The sequence below is a fragment of the Chelonia mydas genome, chromosome 7, assembly GCF_015237465.2.
Source record: "Chelonia mydas isolate rCheMyd1 chromosome 7, rCheMyd1.pri.v2, whole genome shotgun sequence".
In the NCBI taxonomy this organism is placed as follows: domain Eukaryota; kingdom Metazoa; phylum Chordata; order Testudines; family Cheloniidae; genus Chelonia; species Chelonia mydas.
The window spans coordinates 99,182,462-99,200,949 of record NC_057853.1 but is presented as its reverse complement, the minus strand read 5'-3'; the positions used below and the strand labels follow the sequence as shown (position 1 = coordinate 99,200,949).

Here is an 18,488-nt window from a genome sequence, read left to right as displayed (position 1 = left end):
TCACCGAAGCCATTAGTAACACCTGGAATCATTCACATTAGTTTAAGATCTGGCACCATAAATTTCCAGCCATTAATGATTATTCTGACTCCTCAGGATAAATGGCTTAACGTTTTTGATAATGAAAATATACATTCTGCAGTAGTTCTTTCTTAAACCCACATTACCTTTGTAATGTACTTCATGGCTGATAGTAACAGACTGTGTCATAACTCTCACAAGGATTTTTAGTGTGCTGTAAAGTATTTAAGATCTGTTGTGCTATTAATTTCCCCAAAATTTGATGAGATATTTATTTAGCTATTTACATTCTAAAATTGAATTAAATGTATTAATTTAAATGATTGTCATCAGGGTGTAAATGATATCAGTTTAGCGTTATTCTGACTACTGTTGCTTCTGCTCTTGGTTGTAATCTGAACTGCATATTTTTTTCCCACAACATCCCCCGGCAACAAACTTATATTGGATATTATCAAAAATAACAGAAAAATATCACTGTGAGAGCAATGTGTCAGATTAGTTATAGCTGAGAGAGATTATTTAAATATCTCAAATAAATCTTTTCATTCCCAGCACATTCATCTCTTTTAAGTGCTCATTAAGGTGGGGTGTGACAGTCCTGGAAAATGAAACACTAATTCTTTTTCTCTGAAGCCTGAGTGGAACATTCCCAAGGGCAGCTATAGTTTAGGTGTATTACAGGACTAGGGCAGCATGAGATTCCTTCTCTGCATCTTATTCCAAAAAAGTGATGCAGTTTTTTTGATGCCACTATTCTTCTTGCTCATATTCCTATGATCTATTAGATCTGAAGAAAACAGATGTCAGTTTGTGGTGTTTGATAAACGTTCAGTGGAACTTGGCTGTGACTACCTTAACTCATTTCAGGTCAGTGTAATTTGCAGTCAGTCTTGTCTTTAGCTGATTTAGACCAAGACTTACTGAAGGATAGATCTGCTTCTTCACAGTCACTTTTTCAAGTGCAGTTAAAAAGCCGATAAAGCAACTGTGTCTAAATATGTATCTGGTATTAGAATACTTGTAAAATGTAATAAATATGTACATTTAGGTCTTACTATTGAAGCATTCACATTTCCAGACCTCTCATACAGGGATGTTCAATATTCCTTTAAACAATAAAGGTTCATAAAACAATGTGTATGAACTCTTTAATGAACTAAAAAATGGTTATTGGTTCACATTAGAGCTATCATGTTTAAATTCCACTCAAAATTTAGAATGCAGTATCAGGAAAGAATGTACAGAAATGCTGTCGTCAAATGGATTCATACCACTAGTTCTAGTTAGCCTTTTTATTTGAAAAAGCAAATTCGTTATCAGTTTTTGAGTTTCTCCACATCTTTTATTTTCCACTTACTCATTTCTTAAGAAGCACATTGTGTCACACAATTAAACAAACCATGAATTAGTACTGAATGTGGAGTACAAAATATTGAATGTGGAGTAAAAAACAAAATGTTTTTTAAATATAAGTCACATATAAAATGGAGATAGTTTTTTTCCTAAGAGGAACAGAGACCCAGTCAAAGAAAGTGAACTATATACGTAGAGATCAGAAGGGGGGAAAATGTGTGGCTTGAAGAAAAGGCATAAAAGAAAAATCTAATGAATAGATAAAAGTTCTCTGGACAAGCCTTGAAATGAAGTGGTGACACTGTAAGCATTCAAGGAAATGATCAGAATAGGGAGGTGGCACTGATGATCATTATCTGATAAGGAAGGAAGGACTAACAACAACACATGAGAATTATATGAAACACAAATCTCGAACTTAATCCCAGAGTTAATGTAAGGCCTATGCAACATATAGAATGGTACAGTTTCCCCCTCATACTCATTTCTCCCCAATCAAGTGGGAGCCAAATACTCTGACACACAATTAAAAAAACATAGACCCCCTAAGCTTCTGCCTCTGCTACTAGCTACTTGCTTCTTGATGCTTTGTGTACTGACTTCTGGGGCCCTTTGCTCTTTGTTGAGAAAGAGAGAATGGAGGAAGGTGGTGAAATAGAGAGGTTGGAGATCATGACACAGGGATAAAAGAGCTAACAGCAAAAGCCAAAAGAGCAAACCTCTAGAACAAAGGGGGCAACATAAACATATGTAGCTAGAGGGGACCAACCAGCAGCACTGGGGAAAGGAAGAAGGGAGGGGTGAAAGAAGATGAGGAAGGGACGATAAGGAAACAATACACAGTGAATAGAATAACATAAGGATAGTAAGTGAGGAAAGGCAAAGAGGCAATGGATGTGGTAAAAGAGACAGAACAAGCAGAAGAGAATGACAAATGGGGGAGGGAAGACACAAAAGAAAACTGGGCTGGGTGGCAGAGGGAGAAAAGAGTACAGGAGGATCTGGTGTGTAGATACCATGATTACTGGAGTCTTAGCAATACCTAAAATAAAGAGATCAAGACAAAATTCCCCTCTGTGAAGAGCCTCTCATTAATAATACAAAGCAAATTCCTTTTCAAGTACCAGTTCAGCTGACCCAAGTTTCTGCTTACCCCATTGATACATGCACAAGTACATGAATGTTCTTTGGGAGTATATGCACCACCTCAGTGCTCTCCAATATTCCATTTCCTGCTCCCCCGCAAAGGATTGTATTGATTTGTTGGTTACTCTTTTGTAAGTCCAATCACTCTAATCAATAATTTTAGTAGTACTTCACTACTGTGCAAGGTAGTCTTGCCTTTTCAGGTAGTCTTGCTCAACAAAGAGGTACAGGCCCAGATCCAAAGGTACAAAGGCTTTGCACCACAGCTCCAACAGAATCTGGGCATGGAACCAACAAAGAGAACTCCAGAGGCTCACCCAGCGTGCAGGGCTGGTGGAAAGGGACAACTCATGTCGCCTCACTGATCTCCAATTGCTGCATCATATCCTGGAGACAGTTTGCAGCTTGCACAGCCAGAAGCTGCTCTAAGTTACACCAAGGGAGCAGTCCAGCACATAGCAGCCCAGGATCAAGGGAGCACCCTGGCACCCTGCCCCTCCTGAGCTATACCGTGTGCTTCTCAGTCAAACCCTTGTTCTTCTCAGACATGATCTTTTCTGGGATATTATACCTGCATACAACAAAAACATCAGCTAGTCAAATTTATACATCAGGCAAAAATTCATAGCCACCAAGTTGTAGATACATCTGTCATGCCATATAAACAATATGCTTGCTTTCAGGAAATCTTTTTCAATACACACCTGAAATAGTTTTAGAAGATGTAGCCAGGGAAAGCTTAAAAGCTGTAATTTTGTGAAACTGGAAATAATGGATGAAAATGATAGAGTAATTCAGTTGCCATTAATAAATAGTTCTGTAAGAACTCAAAATCGCTGAGTCATCTGCCCATTTCCGTTGCACAAGTGGTAGAAAACTTCCTATAAAGAATGCAGCAGTAATGTGTCTACGTGGTTATTTGCATGCACAAATTACAACAATTGCCCACACAAATAAGCTCAGTGACACACAAATTAGGTGTGCAAATACACGTTTTTGTAGGCCTAAATATTTGAAAAGTAAAACAGTGTTCTTGACAATGTCTGACACTGACATTTGGGGCCTGATTTTCAGAGGTCCAACTGAAGTCAGGTTGTCATGGCCTACTCTTATCATTTTATTAATCAATTATGGAAACCAATAGGAATGCTGCTGATCAAGTAGTTATCTTTTTGGATCAGATAGAGTGTTTCTAAGATGGTCAGGTGCTCCATCCACATATGCAATCCAAGACTGTTTTTAAAATCAGTATCCTCATTGCCTATGATGATAGTTTTCATGATAACAAGCTGTTGAGTTCATGATGTGTCTTCAGTGGAAACTAGCTCCAAAGCAGGAAATGGTTGGAGTCTGTCAAGCAGACAGTAAACTCAGGTTTGAAGCTTGGCATTTAGTGATGTAGATTCTTAATTACAACAACAGAGTAGGTAGTGTGAAGGAGGAACTTTTACAGTGTATTAAAGAAAGGAGTCGATATGTGGCACAGCTTCCTGGACTTCCTTGGAAATATGAAGCAGTATCATTCAGTCATTAATAATAGGGCCTTGGAAATATGAAGCAGTATCTTTAATTCATTCATTAATAACTGGGGTAACCGGGAAACATTTTAATCCAGAAGAAATACTTGAAACTAGCAATTGGTTGGGATTGCATCCCCCTATTTACCTAGCTGCCTGAGAAGTTCCTATCAAAATATATTGTGTTCCCCTACCAGGACACTGAACATTTGGAATAAGGTTGCATGTGTTAAAATAATTTAAAGGAGGAGTGACATTATGAACAAATGCTTACAGTAAAACTCCCCTTCATCAGAAGATCATTCCATGATAGCTGTATCTCCTTAGATAGAAGAATTCACAGCTTGGCTTAATTTTCAAAATATATGAAGATCCTTTTCAAAATATATGTAGGACCAGCTACACTGTTAACCTCAAAATAATCATTCACCTTTCGCTTTCAGCAATTAATAGTCAAATTGCCTGCATGTCAGTTGCAATCCCTGGAGTTAGTTAGCTAGATATAGTTATAGATTAAATTTAAAAGTTGCAGGAACTTGTGTAGTTTGCATGCAAATATTTGTAATAATAAAAATAATCACTATCTAGCAAGTTCCAATACTGAATAAGTGGGAGAATAGCAATTTATTATGTCATTGCTAGTTTACAGTAGAAATGTAAGTAACATCAGGTAGTTACAAATCAAATAGTCCAAACAAAAAAACTGAGTTAAATAAAATACTGATACCACTCAAACCTCTCTGATCGGTTCTAGCAGATTAGCAGCAGTTTACCAGCCCTTGCAGCTAACCCACACCACAGGTAGACTTTGAACTGTTCTACTGTTTACTTTTTAACATTTATATTGCAGTGCCCTAAACCAGACTGGGGCCACATTAAGCTAGATACTGCATAAACATATGGTAAACAAAAAATGCCCTGCCCCAAAGAGTTTACAATCTGGTACTTTGATTGCAACCCATACTCCATTAAATTCTCCCTTCAGGAATGCCTGGTAGGTCAGGCTGTGCTCCCGTTCCTGCTTCACAATTGCATGGTACAAAATCATGACAGCTGAGCTCCCAAGATATTCCCAAACTCACCAGCTCCTGGTCACCTTCTTGGCCAGGTTCTATAACCCATCCCAAGGTGCCTTCCTGAAGTGCAGACAGGGCCTGGTTTCTGGCTCCTTTTCCTTCTTGTTGGGGTGGGAAGTGAGGGAGCCTACCGTTCTCTTTGGCCATAGCTTGTGGTTCTAGTCCTGGAGACAGCTAGTCTTATGCCTAGGAAAGTGAGCAAGAAGGAGGCAACTTCTTATATATTCTAAAGCATGAAGCACTTTAGTAGGGCAATGTCGGCCCAATTACTATATCTGTTCTATGTTTGAATAGATTATTTCAATCTCTAAACTGTTAATCCAGCATCTTTCACCAGCCTTAAATTCACACACATTAGAATAAATTTTAAAGAATGTTACAGTGCTTTAAAGGGTTGCAATTGAACCAATAAAAGCAAAGAAGTTCCAAGTTACAGCTGGTTTCAGAGTAGCAGCCATGTTAGTCTGTATCCGCAAAAAGAACAGGAGTACTTGTGGCACCTGAGAGACTAACCAATTTATTAGAGCATAAGCTTTCGTGGGCTACAGCCCACTTCATTGGATGCATAAAAATGCATTCTGTCCATCTGATGAAGTGGGATGTAGCCCACGAAAGCTTATGCTCTAATCAATTTGTTAGTCTCTAAGGTGCCACAAGTACTCCTGTTCTTTTTTCAAGTTAAAGCCATTACTCCAGCCTTATAATTCTACTGGGCTCAGTTTTTCGAAGATTTCTGAATAGTATATGTCCTTACCTATAATAGACCTGACCTTGCATGCGCATAACTTACAGTGAAATCACTGTAAGTTTTATGTAAATAATAGCTGTGGGATTGGGTCCATATATGTACTACAATGTGAAGGTACAATGGGATGAGTTAGCCAGTATGCTAGCATGAACTCAGGTTTTCTCTGGAAGGCTGTCTGAGACAGACATTATTTTTATTGAATAAGCCCATGATATTTGACCTCATTTTGATGGTTGCCTGACCCACTAATTATTCATGAAAATTTCGGTGGGACGTTTGCAAAATGATTTTTAAAAAACAGTATCAGGCACTACGTGAAGAGTGCAAAAAACGGTAAGTTGTTAAAGATAAATTCCTTAGGTGTTTGACTTAGCATTCTTCAATTATTAGTCTAATTATTCTTCTATTATTTAGGCAGCGAGCCAAAGGTTCTTGGGTGCATAGAAAGTTAATGGGGGAGACGAAGTAAAACTGTAAGGTCATGTCAACATACGTTCATTAAAGCTTGAGTTCCTTTTGCATTAAACTTACTATCTGTTCTAACAATTTACCAGGGTCTATTTATTTAATACTAATAAAATATGCAGGAATAATTATTTAAATATATTCTCTTAGCCAGGTTTTTTTTTTTTTTTTTTTTGGTCATTTCTATTGTGTGCAAGAAACGACAGAGCTGCAAGATAGGAGGCTCCTTTGGAAATCTACAGGAAAGGTTCAAGAGTCTCCCCTTCACTGCCAGAGAGAAAAATACAAGATCCCACAAACTTGCCAGCAGTCCCCGGTACTTTCTAGCATACTGCACTGGATATATAAATTTACATACAAAAATCTACATTAGAAGAAAGTTATTTGGGTTTAAAAATCAAGCACTCCAAAGTTAGGAAATGTCACTCTTCATTTTTCCACGTATACCACTAAGGCTCTGTCTATACTACCACTTATGTCAGTATTACTTTTGTCGCTCAGGAGTGTGAATAAACCACCTCCCCCCGAGCGACGTAAGTTACACCAACATAAACACCGGTGTGGACAGCTTCTCCTGCTGACATAGCTACCACAACTCATTGCGAGTGGATTAATTAAGTTGACGGGAGAGGTCTCTTCCATCGACTTCGATCAGCTACACTAGAGAGCTTACAGCGGCATAGCTGCAAGCTCTCTAGTGTAGACATAGCCTAAATGAGCAGGGTTTTGTGGAAAAAATAGTATGTGATCATATAATTAAAGACTGCATCATAATATGTATGCACAAAGGAGGCAGAATTGAAGTCACTCACATGGACAACCATAAGTCTGGCATTTCCTAACTTTCAAATGCCTACCTTTCTAACCTAAATAACATTCTTTTAACATATCTTTTGTATGTAATTTCTGAGGCTATTTTAAGAAAGGAAAATGTAAAAACAAATGATAAAATGATATTATGTACAACCGTCAACAGAACTAACTACATTTCTTGGTGGCAGGAGAAGGCTGTTATCACAGAATCAGGATGCGTGACTGGTGCCATGTACTGGGTCTAGCAGATGGTCAGGAGAGCCTAACCTAGACTGGCTCTCTCTCCCTAGGAAATAAAGACCTCTTTCCCCATTTGGTGCTCCCAGAGGCGGAATGAGTTGCTCGGATCCAGAGAGGTTATGTGGGGAGGTCCAATTCCGGACTGGGATCTGTGGGAAGTGCCATCTAGAATCTTCATGTTCAATTATTTTAGCTGCCAAAATTAACCTGAGTAATGCAAACAACAGAAAGGAAATGGCAATGTTTAATAGTTTATAATTTAGCTAAATGGGAATAGAATTTCATGGGACACAGAAAGGACATTTTGTTAGCCTAAAAGTCTTATTCTTACCCAATTTCTAAGGCCTGCTGCAAACAACGCCGTGCTTAGAGCTTATCAGAATGTGGCCATAAGCATCTTTTATAAGTAAAAGTGCTAGGCAACTAAACTACGGGGTCACTACCACTTTATTACACCAAAATTAGACATGAAAGCTCTCTTATGCTTTTTTGGAATCCATGTGGGTTTTGCGTCAAAAGGAATAGGATCAGGACCACAATTTGAATTGAAAATATATTAGCCACTACTTGTAACAACAGATGTATGCAGTGATCGTTACAATTTCTGTCCAGAATAGTTTATGTGTGCTATGTAGCAGAAGCAGGCTAAGCTAGCACATATGACAGTATACATGTACTTTGCACTGGAATGGGGCGGAGGCATCAGAGTAAGTAAGAAAAATCTATTGTAGAAATTAGAAACTAATCCAGATCCTGCCTGGCAAATCTTCTTATTTAATAAGTTCATTTAAATTCATTTCACAGTCAAGGAAGAGTTTTTTTTTTAAAAAAAATGTTTATTAATGCAAGTTATAAGAGAAAATAAATCCATTGGCTTTTTTCCCCTGGAGCTCTGAACAGGAAGACCTGTGCAGTATTCACTGTGAAATGAATAATATATATTTTTATAATATGAGTTTAACTAAAGCAAATATTTATGGTTCACCAATAAACAACTTTAAAAAGATCTTTCCTAATTAAAAAGCATAGAGGAAAAAAGTTAATAGTAGGTTCCAACAAGAATGATGAAGCTTGTTAAGAATATACACAAACAAAACTTTTATTAAATATTCTGAAATATGGGACCCACTGCCCAATACTACAAGGTGCTGACTACCTCCTGAAAGCAGCTGAGTTGTCCCAAGGTCTATGAAAGAAAAGTATCCTTCATGAAGGGCCTCTTGATTTCGATGGTACCAAAAACTCCAATCTGACCTTTTCGAAGTACAAGTCAGGTCAGGTTACTATCAGTAATTTAGAGGTACATTTATGATGTCCTCGTATATGTCCTGCACTTTTTCAGATCACAATATGGTCACTAAAGTCAAAGTCTCTGGTGGCATAATCTTACAGAAGTCTATGGAGAATTCAGCCCCTATACTAAATTTTGACAGTACTGTATCTCTAGTCTCAAGTAATTTCTTAACAACATAATATCCAGAGAAGCTGGCTTCGCCTCATAGAATCATAGGACTCAAAGTGACCTTGAGAGGTCATCTAATCCAGTCCCTTGTACTCATGGCAGGACTAAGTATTATCTAGACCATCCCTGACAGGTGCTGATCTAACTTGCTCTTAAAAATCTCCAGTGATGGAGATTGCACAACCTCCCTAGGCAATTTATTCCAGTGCTTAAACCCACCCTAACCATTTTTCCTAATGTCCAACCAAAACCGCTCTTGCTTCTTCTCCTATCCTCAGTCATTAAAGAGAACAATTTTTCTCCCTCCCTCCCTCCCTCCTTATCCTCCTTGTAATAACCTTGTATGCACTTGAAAGCTGTTATCGTGTCCCCTCTCAATCTTCTCTTCTCCAGACTAAACAAACCCAATTTTTTCAATCTTCCCTCATAGGTCATGTTTTCTGGAAACATACTCCTTTTTGTTGCTCTTCTCTGGACTTTCTCCAATTTATCCACATCTTTCCTGAAATGTGGTGCCAACAACTGGAAACAATACTCCAGTTGAAGCCTAATCAGTGCTGAGTAGAGCAGAAGAATTACTTCGTGTCTTATTTACAACACTCCTGCTAATACATCGCAGAATTATGTTTGCTTTTTTTTGCAACAGTGTTGCACTGTTGACTCATCTTTAGCTTGTGATCACTATGACTCCAGATTCCTTTCTGCAGTACTCCTTCTTAGGCAGCCATTTCCCATTTTGTATGTGTGCAACTGATTATTCCTTCCTAAATGGAATACTTTGCATTTGCCCTTATTGAATTTCATCCTATTTACTTCAGACCATTTCTCTAGTTTGTCCAGATCATTTTGAATTTTAATCCTATTCTCCAAAGCACTTGCAACCCATCCCAATTTGGTATCATTCATAAACTTTATAAGAGTACTCTCTATGCCATTATCTAAATCATTGATGAAGATATTGAACAGAACCGGACCCCTGTGAAACCCCACCTGATATTCCATTCTAAGCACATATCGCTTAGAATGTCTTCTTCAATCAGAATTCTTATCCAGACATTGAGCTCATAGGAGAAGTGGCCTTTCCACATAGTATTGGCAATCTGTCTCAAGCATTACTTCATGTTTTCAGTTTATATGCTTTTCTCATCGACTGCCCTTCCTTTGAGCCATAGTGACAGACTATCTACACTGAGTATATTTTTATTTGAGCATCAAATCTTGTTCTTACTTTTACATTCTTTTAAAAAAACCTGAACACATCTGTTAGACTCAGAGCTGATTGTGGCTATCCTTGTGCAGGTATGTGGGTGAGTGGAGGACTACATGGAGTCTATTCTCTGTGTACACTGCCAACAAGGGCCATTAACAACTTCAATCCCTGTGCTTGGGACAAGTGTAGCTAATGTGCCATCTGTGCATCATCCATGAGTGCACATTACCCCAAAGGGAATGTGGAAAAGGTTGAGCCATGGCTTTCCCTGAAGCACAATTCCTCCCCAAACTTCTCTGTGTTGTGTGATTCACAAACAGGTTCCTAAATACCACAGTTTGGCCCTTAAACCATCAGTGAAGGATAAGAGAATATATTGTTCTGTATTACGTGTTGCTACATTGGGTGTTTCTTTAATTGATTTTTATTGTGTGTGAGGAGTGCTGGCAGTGATTATTTCTTGGAGAGAGTGCTCGGAGATGCACAGACAAGAGATGTGGGCCTTGCTCTTAGGATTTTGCAGCAGCAGGACTCGGGGACAATACCAGCCTATGGCTTAAAATGAAGTTTGAAACAAGAGTGGTATTAGTTGCTGGAAGACCTCTTACTGACTACGTGCCTCTCAAGTGCTTTGGAACTTGCAGACTCCAGAAATAAATTGGAATGGAATGCAAATGGAGTCCTGAGACAGAAGCCTACCAGAAAGAAAGCTGTTCTGTGTTAACTAAAGCAGCTGTAAAAGTTGCACACCTGTCTGTAATTAGATTACATTTTGCAACTAATGGGCCCGATCTTGATATCCACACTCAGGCAAAATTCCCATTGGAGATAGGTATGCAACAAGATGGAAAATAGGGGACTTAATCTTTTCTTAGGTAAGGAAATCAAAGTTTTGACTGAGTAACGAATGAATAAGGTCTGCATGATTTGACCTACTGACTCATTCATGAGAGTGCTTCACAACGTCGGAACTGGCACGGGAAATACCACTAGTACATATTGCCGAGAGTAATTTCAGTCCAAAAAGTTCTGCTTTAACAGTTGAAAGGTGACATAGTCACCAACATTTCAGGGACACCTGCAGGCTTTTGAACACCTGTTCTGAAATATCTATTCAATATAATTAAAGATTTAGATGTTCTCCCATTTGCTGAAAAATGAGATTTTAGAAATGAATTAGAACCACTTTAATTATATTAAAATATGAAAATGATAAAATATTATTATAAACATAATTGTCGTACAATACTATATTTGTGATCCAGTCAGGAAAAGTTAGGAAAGAGACTCTTCACAGTCGATGCTAACTCTGCACAATTAGTATTAGGCACTAGGAATATGCAACCCAAACAAAAATTACCTGATTAACCCTTATTTTGGTCCCAGCAGGGAAGCCAGATATTTCAGTGCACTCATAAAACAAAATAGCTCTGAATGATCAGGAATGTATAAACCAAAATGGGGTGGCAGGGAGGTATTGGAAAGATATTTACAAGTCTGACAAGAGCTTTCCATCCAGTCATTAAGTCCATTTAGACTCATTGCTGTGTGATCAATGTGATTCAGCCATTTTGCACAATAGGAAAAAAACCCAAGAAAACATCTCAGTTCTTCTCTCTTCCTGCTCTTCTGATGTTGCTGTTGCCCCACATAACTCACTTTTAGACCAATTATTTTTATTATTTGTTTTTCCCAGACCAGATTTTACAGTATATCATGTAATATAAAGCACCTCAAAACTACATCTGATACATATCTGAGCATTGAGATATCTGCCCAGTGCCATAAGCCAGTTCTGAGAGAATGGTGAGAAAATTTGGTCAGCATCACACAACAAAAGCAAAAGCTAGGCTTCGTCTACACTACACACCACTGGTGGCAGTGTGGAGAGTATATGCAGCTACTCATCAGAGTGAAAAGCAGGAATATGTCAGAAAAAGGCTCTAGCAGAGGGAAGGCAGCAGGGAAAGGCTTCGGCAGCTTTGCGCTGCCAGAGCCTGTCACTGCCACTGGGGAAGGATCTGCAAGAGGGACACAGCGAGGAAAGGCTCAGCCTTTCCCTGCGGAAGGGAAATGCTCCAGTAGCGGGAAGCTGCAAGAAACTTTCCCTGCTGCTGCAGTCTTTCACTCTGTGGGGGAAGGATTCCAGCCGCAGGGAGGCAGTGGGACTCTACACAGCTAAAAATAACAATAGAGACAGCAAGACATAGGTTGGCAAGTAGAACGCATGTAGGGTATGTACTCGCTTACCTACTCAGGTGTGTCTTTACTCTATTTGCTTAAGCTGTACTTCACCAGCTACACCTCTATTTATAAAGTAGCTTGTGGTGAACAACAGGAACCCTGATGATCTCCTTCCACTTCCAGTGTCCTGGGAGGGGCCGTTTCATATTAGTCCTTCACATTAATCAACTACTCCATTTCTAAGTTATCAGACAGCACTGATATCTCTGTGTGAGTTACTCAGCCCTCTCTTCTCAATGTCTCTCCAACAGCCATTCAGGATACCAGGAAAGGCCCCAGTCTTAGGCTTTGTCTACACTACACAGCTTCGACACGGCCGTGTCACTAAAAGTCAAGTATTTGTCAGCACTTTTACCAACAAAATACTTCCACCCCCTACAAGTGGGGTTCGCATTGTTGACAGGAGAGAGCTCCTGCCAATAACGAGCTGTTTACACTGCCACTTGCTGCGGCAAAACTTTTGTCTTTTGGGGAGGGCTTTTTTAAGCAGTGTAGACAAGCCTTAGATTCCACCAGTTCTGCAGCAATACCAACAGGATTGCATTAGCGCTGCAAATCCAACCATGCTAAACTGCCGAACTCTGGCCAGACTCTTTACCCAAGGAGAACCAGGATCAGGACTTTGCTCATTATTTATAGATTCAAACCAACTTTTCAAATAATTCCTATGAAAGAGCTATGGATATGGTAGACTAGAGTCTTATTATTTTAGACATTATTTAATCTTTATGGTGGGAAAAGAAAATACTATGATTTTATTTCATTTACGTTTAAACTGATGAATTTTCTAAGATTAAACTGGTGAGCCCAGTCCAGTCCCTGCTGGATTGCTAACATGGATAGGTAAGTCTTCACTGCAAAACACAGCATCACAATTGGTATTAATTAGCACCCTTTTTATCTATCTCAGCATAGGGGCTTAGAACTGCTTGGGCACAGAGCCTTAACACCTTTCTCACCCCATAGGTGGCTTTTACAATAAAGAGAAAGGCACATTGGTGGGGCAATGTTGGGAAGCTTGTCACTGATTGTGCTGGGGGATAAACTCAGGACTTCAGTTTTTCCACTGACAATCCAATGTCAGTAAAATCAGCTGAATTCCCTCATTTTAAAATCTGAAACAATATACTTGGAGATAACTTACATTGCTTAATGCTTCCCATCCTCTTTGTAAAATCTTTTCATAATGTTCAAATAGTTGGCTTCCAGTGATGATACTATAATGATCCTGGGGAGTATTGAGAACAGAGTAAATTCAAGTCAAATACATTTCAGAAAATTAATACAATATCACAGACCTCATATTGAATAATTTTCATTACAGGATATACTTCTCTTACTAGGGGAGAGAAATAACATGGTGATTGTTGTTGCCTGTGCTCTTTTCTATTTTTTTAAGTCTACAATTCTTAGGCATTAAATTGTGCAGTTATAGTTGCTCAGCAACCATAACTTCTGTATATGCACCTCCCATGGTTTTGTAGCAATGGCAATCTTACAATAACAAGGAGAGGGTGGTTTTGGTTCTGGTTTTGTATTTTTGCAATCAAGATACTTCTCGATACATAAACATATGCCACATTGTATGTATTACGTATGTAAAATAATTATTTCATTTGAGTATTGAGACTTAAGTAACTGTTGATTTAGAATTTCAGGAATTTTAGAATTACAGGAATGGACCGATGGAAAAATTGTTACCAAGGAACAGGGGGAATACACTGGCATATTGTAGAACAGTTATAATCTCTTTGGAGCACCTGCTACTGACCTATGTCAAATGCGAAGTGGCAAACAGAAAGTTTCTGAGGTGGGGTGAGGGGGAGTTGTTTGAGTGGGAGCGGCAAGGAATTTTTTTTAGGGTAAGTTTTCTAAGTGTGACATGCACTTTAGCCACTGAAGTCTTTCTCTCTCAGGGCCTGATCCTGTAAGGTGCGGAGCACACACTGATTCCAAAAAGAAAAGGAGTACTTGTGGAACCTTAGAGAATAAAAAATTTATTTGAGCATAAGCTTTCATGAGCTACAGCTCACTTCATCGGATGCATCCGATGAAGTGAGCTGTGACTCACGAAAGCTTATGCTCAAATAAATTTTTTAGTCTCTAAGGTGCCACAAGTACTCCTTTTCTTTTTGCGAATACAGACTAACACGGCTGCTACTCTAAAATGGATTCCAAAGAGAGTTGAGGGAAGCCAGGACAGTACAGGACTAAATATGGGGTTAAAGTAGCTCCTAGGACCTTCTTCTCATCCTAACAGGAATGTGCAGTTGAGCCAAGAATGCTGTGGCATATTACTATGCTATTAAGTGGAGCAGAGGCGCATAGATTTTCCCTAAGCCAGTGGAGAGTAGGCATATTGGGAAGTGACAGCCTAATTTACAGAGCATTTCAAGGAACCTGGGTTTTAACCTTACTCTTCTATGAGCTAAATGGAGCCGAATCCTGCAAAGCACCGAAATCAGCAGGAGTTGTGGGTACTTAGCATCTCTCAAAAAGTATTTACTCAGTGCCTTGCAAGATTGGGCCCTAAATTGAGTTTAGTAGTTAGTAAGCTTAATAGGGCCTCTGCAGTGGGATGAATTTCATCCTTAATGAATTTGTTTTGTAAGGAAAAAAAGATCTTGCTGCCATGAGTTGTTATGAAGGCCAAAAGCATAACTGGGTTCAAAAAAGAATTAGATAAGTACATGGAGGATAGGTACATCAATAGCTATTCACCACGATGATCAGGGATGCAACCCCATGTGCTGAGTATCCCTAAACCTCTGGCTGCTAGAAGTGGAACTGTATGACAGGGGATGGGTCACTCACTAATTGCCCTGTCTTTCTATTAATTCTCTCTGAAGCGTGTGGTGCTGACCACTGCTGGAAGACAGAATACTGGGCTAGATGGACCATTGCTCTGATCCAGCATGGCCATTCTTATGTTGTTTATAGATTCATCTACCACTTCCACTCCATGAGATGACCCCCCCAATAAGAAGTCAATAGGAATTAAGGGCACTTCGGGCATTTTATGATCAGATTCCTAAACGTCAGAGCACTGACCTCAGAGAGGACTACATGAACTTCATACCCCTGGTAAGTGATATGCTGATATAGTGGTGTCAGCCAGAAAGTCATTGAAATACATTAGGTAGAAGGGAATCTGATCCCCAGAATGAAGTCTGTAAGGACCTAGCAGGACTGATTTCCCAGACAATTGAAGTCAAAGGGAGTTTTCCAATGATTTCAGTGGGAGGAGGATAAGGCCCAAACACTCAGGCACCTGTGTGAGGACCATAGTTCCCTATGAAAGCATAAAATAACTAAACAAAGTGAAATTAAGTTGGCTGGATTGGAAAACTTTTTTCATTATTTACGCTGTAGTTTTTAGTTACTGAGACAACCTTCCATGAAATACACTTAGCATTTTAATTCTTATCCTCTGTACAAAAGTCATCAAAGTTCAAATTGTTGCAGCTGGTTGTGGGCCTAAACTGCAAGACTGACTTTATAAATTAAAATTATTGCTTTTCTACAAATTATTATTAATAAAAAGCTAAACAATCTGCACTGCTCCTTCCATTACATATGAAAAATCAGTTTGATATTGCTTACTGAATTTGAGTTACCCTGTTACCTGAAAGCACATCCATGAAAGAGCAGGTCAATCACTTGTCATAACACTTACAGTTACAGCTTTTCATCCAGAATGGTAACAAACTTTTCACAGATATATCAAGTTGGGACTTGATGGGACTTCATGATTGCTTTCTCCTTTTGCAACCACCTCCTCATTTTAACTAGGTTTCTCCACACCAAACAATCTTGTTACCACCATCTGGACACTTGGGACATCAGTGGGAATTTTACATACAGAACACACACCAGAGAATTGCAATGTAGATCAAAGAGGATACTTTCCCCCTAACTATTGTTCCATATTTCCTTATTCAGGATCCACACCATCAACTTCCAGAAATACAGGAGTATTTTTATTCTGAAACACTAGTTCTCCTTATTAAATGACGATACCTCTAAGTTTAGTCTCACATTTAAAGAATGCTGTGTGATGCTGTTGTCTGCCATTCCTTAAACTTAGTGTTCTGTTTTGGTTGAACATGTTGCATTGAACTGTATTGGTATAAGAACTCCACAATTCCTGTTCCCTGGGGACCAACGCAAAAATTGAATGTGTATCTGCCAACAAGCAAAATTGTAAATAAAAAATACATAAAACTGCCCTGCACTCTCTCAAGCAATGAGTTTTCAAAGTGATATAAAGGAAGAACCTGCTTAAATCAATCTCACATTACTCCATAACAAGGTATTTATGCATTCCTCCCAATTACCTGTTTAGAAAATATACCTCCAAGTCTGTGTATCTCTTACCGGTTCCCCAGATCTGAAAGGGTTTCAAAAAGAAAGCATTTGAACTCAGAGACGCTGTCAGAACTAGAAGTGTTGTGGAGCTGCCTCATCACCGTGATACACTACGACCTTCCCTAAGGACATGATATGGTCTGGGTTCCAAAAAAATCAGGAGAAATTTCAAACACTTTGCTTTGCATTACGTATACAGTGACATGTAGCACGGACATAACTATAGAGAATACTTCAAGTCTTTAATCAAGTCATTTTTGTCTTCTTTTCTTATAGGTCACTTCTTTGACAGAATAAATTACGACTAGCCCCTTAGTTTAAATGTAAAATTTAGCAGAACTATAGTGCTACTGCTCTGTGTTCTCTCTTTTAGTTTTTCGCTTTCATTAAAATTGCCTTTGAAATCTGTTACCCTCAACTATATCTTCAGCCCAGTGCAAGCACCTTAATTTCCAAAGTCCTGTCTGTGCAAAAAGAAAATGCCGAGTCTCAGTTGGGGGTGAGTGGGGAGAGAGAGGAGAATGGAGAGTTGTTTTGTTTGATTTGTTTGTTTGTTAGGACACCAAGATTGCACTACTTACTGTATATAACAGGCAGGGAGCAGGCAGCAGCAAAACAACAAAACTTGATACACTAGGAAATTTTAAATGCATAAACTATGCATGTTCCTGGCCTTGCAATTCTTCAGTTAATGTCTGATGAACAGGAAAGGTAAAAATAGTTTGTTTTTTAAAAAGAGCATCTCCTCCCATTTTAATCATCTTCAGTTTCCCCCAAATGATGATTTTTTTTCTCTTACTAACAGAGTTCCAGAATTAAATCTTTCAAATTGAACCCCCTTCAATACCAAGAAACTTTGGATCCAGATCCAAATCCATGTCCAAATTTTGCTGTTTAGGTTCATCTCTGGCTTCAAATTTGTTGGCTTTCACGTTTCCACATATTCCATGTTTTTTCACACTCCTGAAATCCTTTCTTTCTGTTTCCCCCCTTGAGGCACACTGGTGGTATATACAAACCGCACCATTATTGCACATACACAATTAATGCAGTTTAACCAGAATTTACTGTGATGAAAATTATTTTCAAAGCACACACAAATACCATTCCAAAACCCAGCATGAGATCCTACAGGAAATCAAATGAGATCTCAAGATTGGACAGTACTTAACTCATGTCACCACGCTACACTATTTCCAAACCACTATGGAGAAGCACTTTCTCGCAGCATTTCTGCGGGACCCTCAGTATACATTAAGATGCACCATACATTTGTTAAAGGTGACATCAGTGCTGAACCAACGCAAAACCAGAAGTGACCAAATCCTATACTGATGAGAACAGCTTCATAGACCAGCATTTCTACTCTGAATACAATTCCAGCAACAGGAAGGGTCAGTAATAAAATGTTGGACATGCCGAGACAATATTTCACTGGGCTGAAGCATATAATTACACAGCCAGTGAGGTTGTTTTTTTTTTTCAAGTGCTGCATATTGGAAAGTTAAAATAAATATCAATAAATATGACTGCAAAATGATATACAGTTAAACCATAATGGTTGGCAATTGTTTACAAGCCCATGATCTGCTGAAGACTCAGAACACATTGTGACAGAAATATATATGAGTCTAAAGGTTTGGAGACAGTGTGAGACTATAATGCTCTCAGAACCCATTGTTTCACATAAAAGATTTTTCATTACTTAAGGAAGGGGACTCTGTGCAGTAATTCCACAGCTCTGATAAAGAGTATCCTTTGAAAATTTACATCGACACAAAGGACTTATTGATTTAAGATACTCATGTTATTGAAGGCTTTA

General features: G+C 38.8%; 1 long non-coding RNA gene across 1 annotated transcript in view; it reads right to left on the bottom strand.

The window, feature by feature from the left end:
* Positions 1 to 1,413: 1,413 nt before the first annotated feature.
* Positions 1,414 to 18,488, bottom strand: part of LOC122466671 — a 109,179-nt gene continuing 92,104 nt past the window's right edge. Inside the window, exons 3-5 of the long non-coding RNA XR_006292379.1 lie at positions 13,443 to 13,526; positions 5,123 to 5,302; positions 1,414 to 3,094 (exon numbers count right to left, since the gene is read on the bottom strand). This is a non-coding gene — a long non-coding RNA (uncharacterized LOC122466671). The remainder of the gene's footprint in view (positions 3,095 to 5,122; positions 5,303 to 13,442; positions 13,527 to 18,488) is intronic.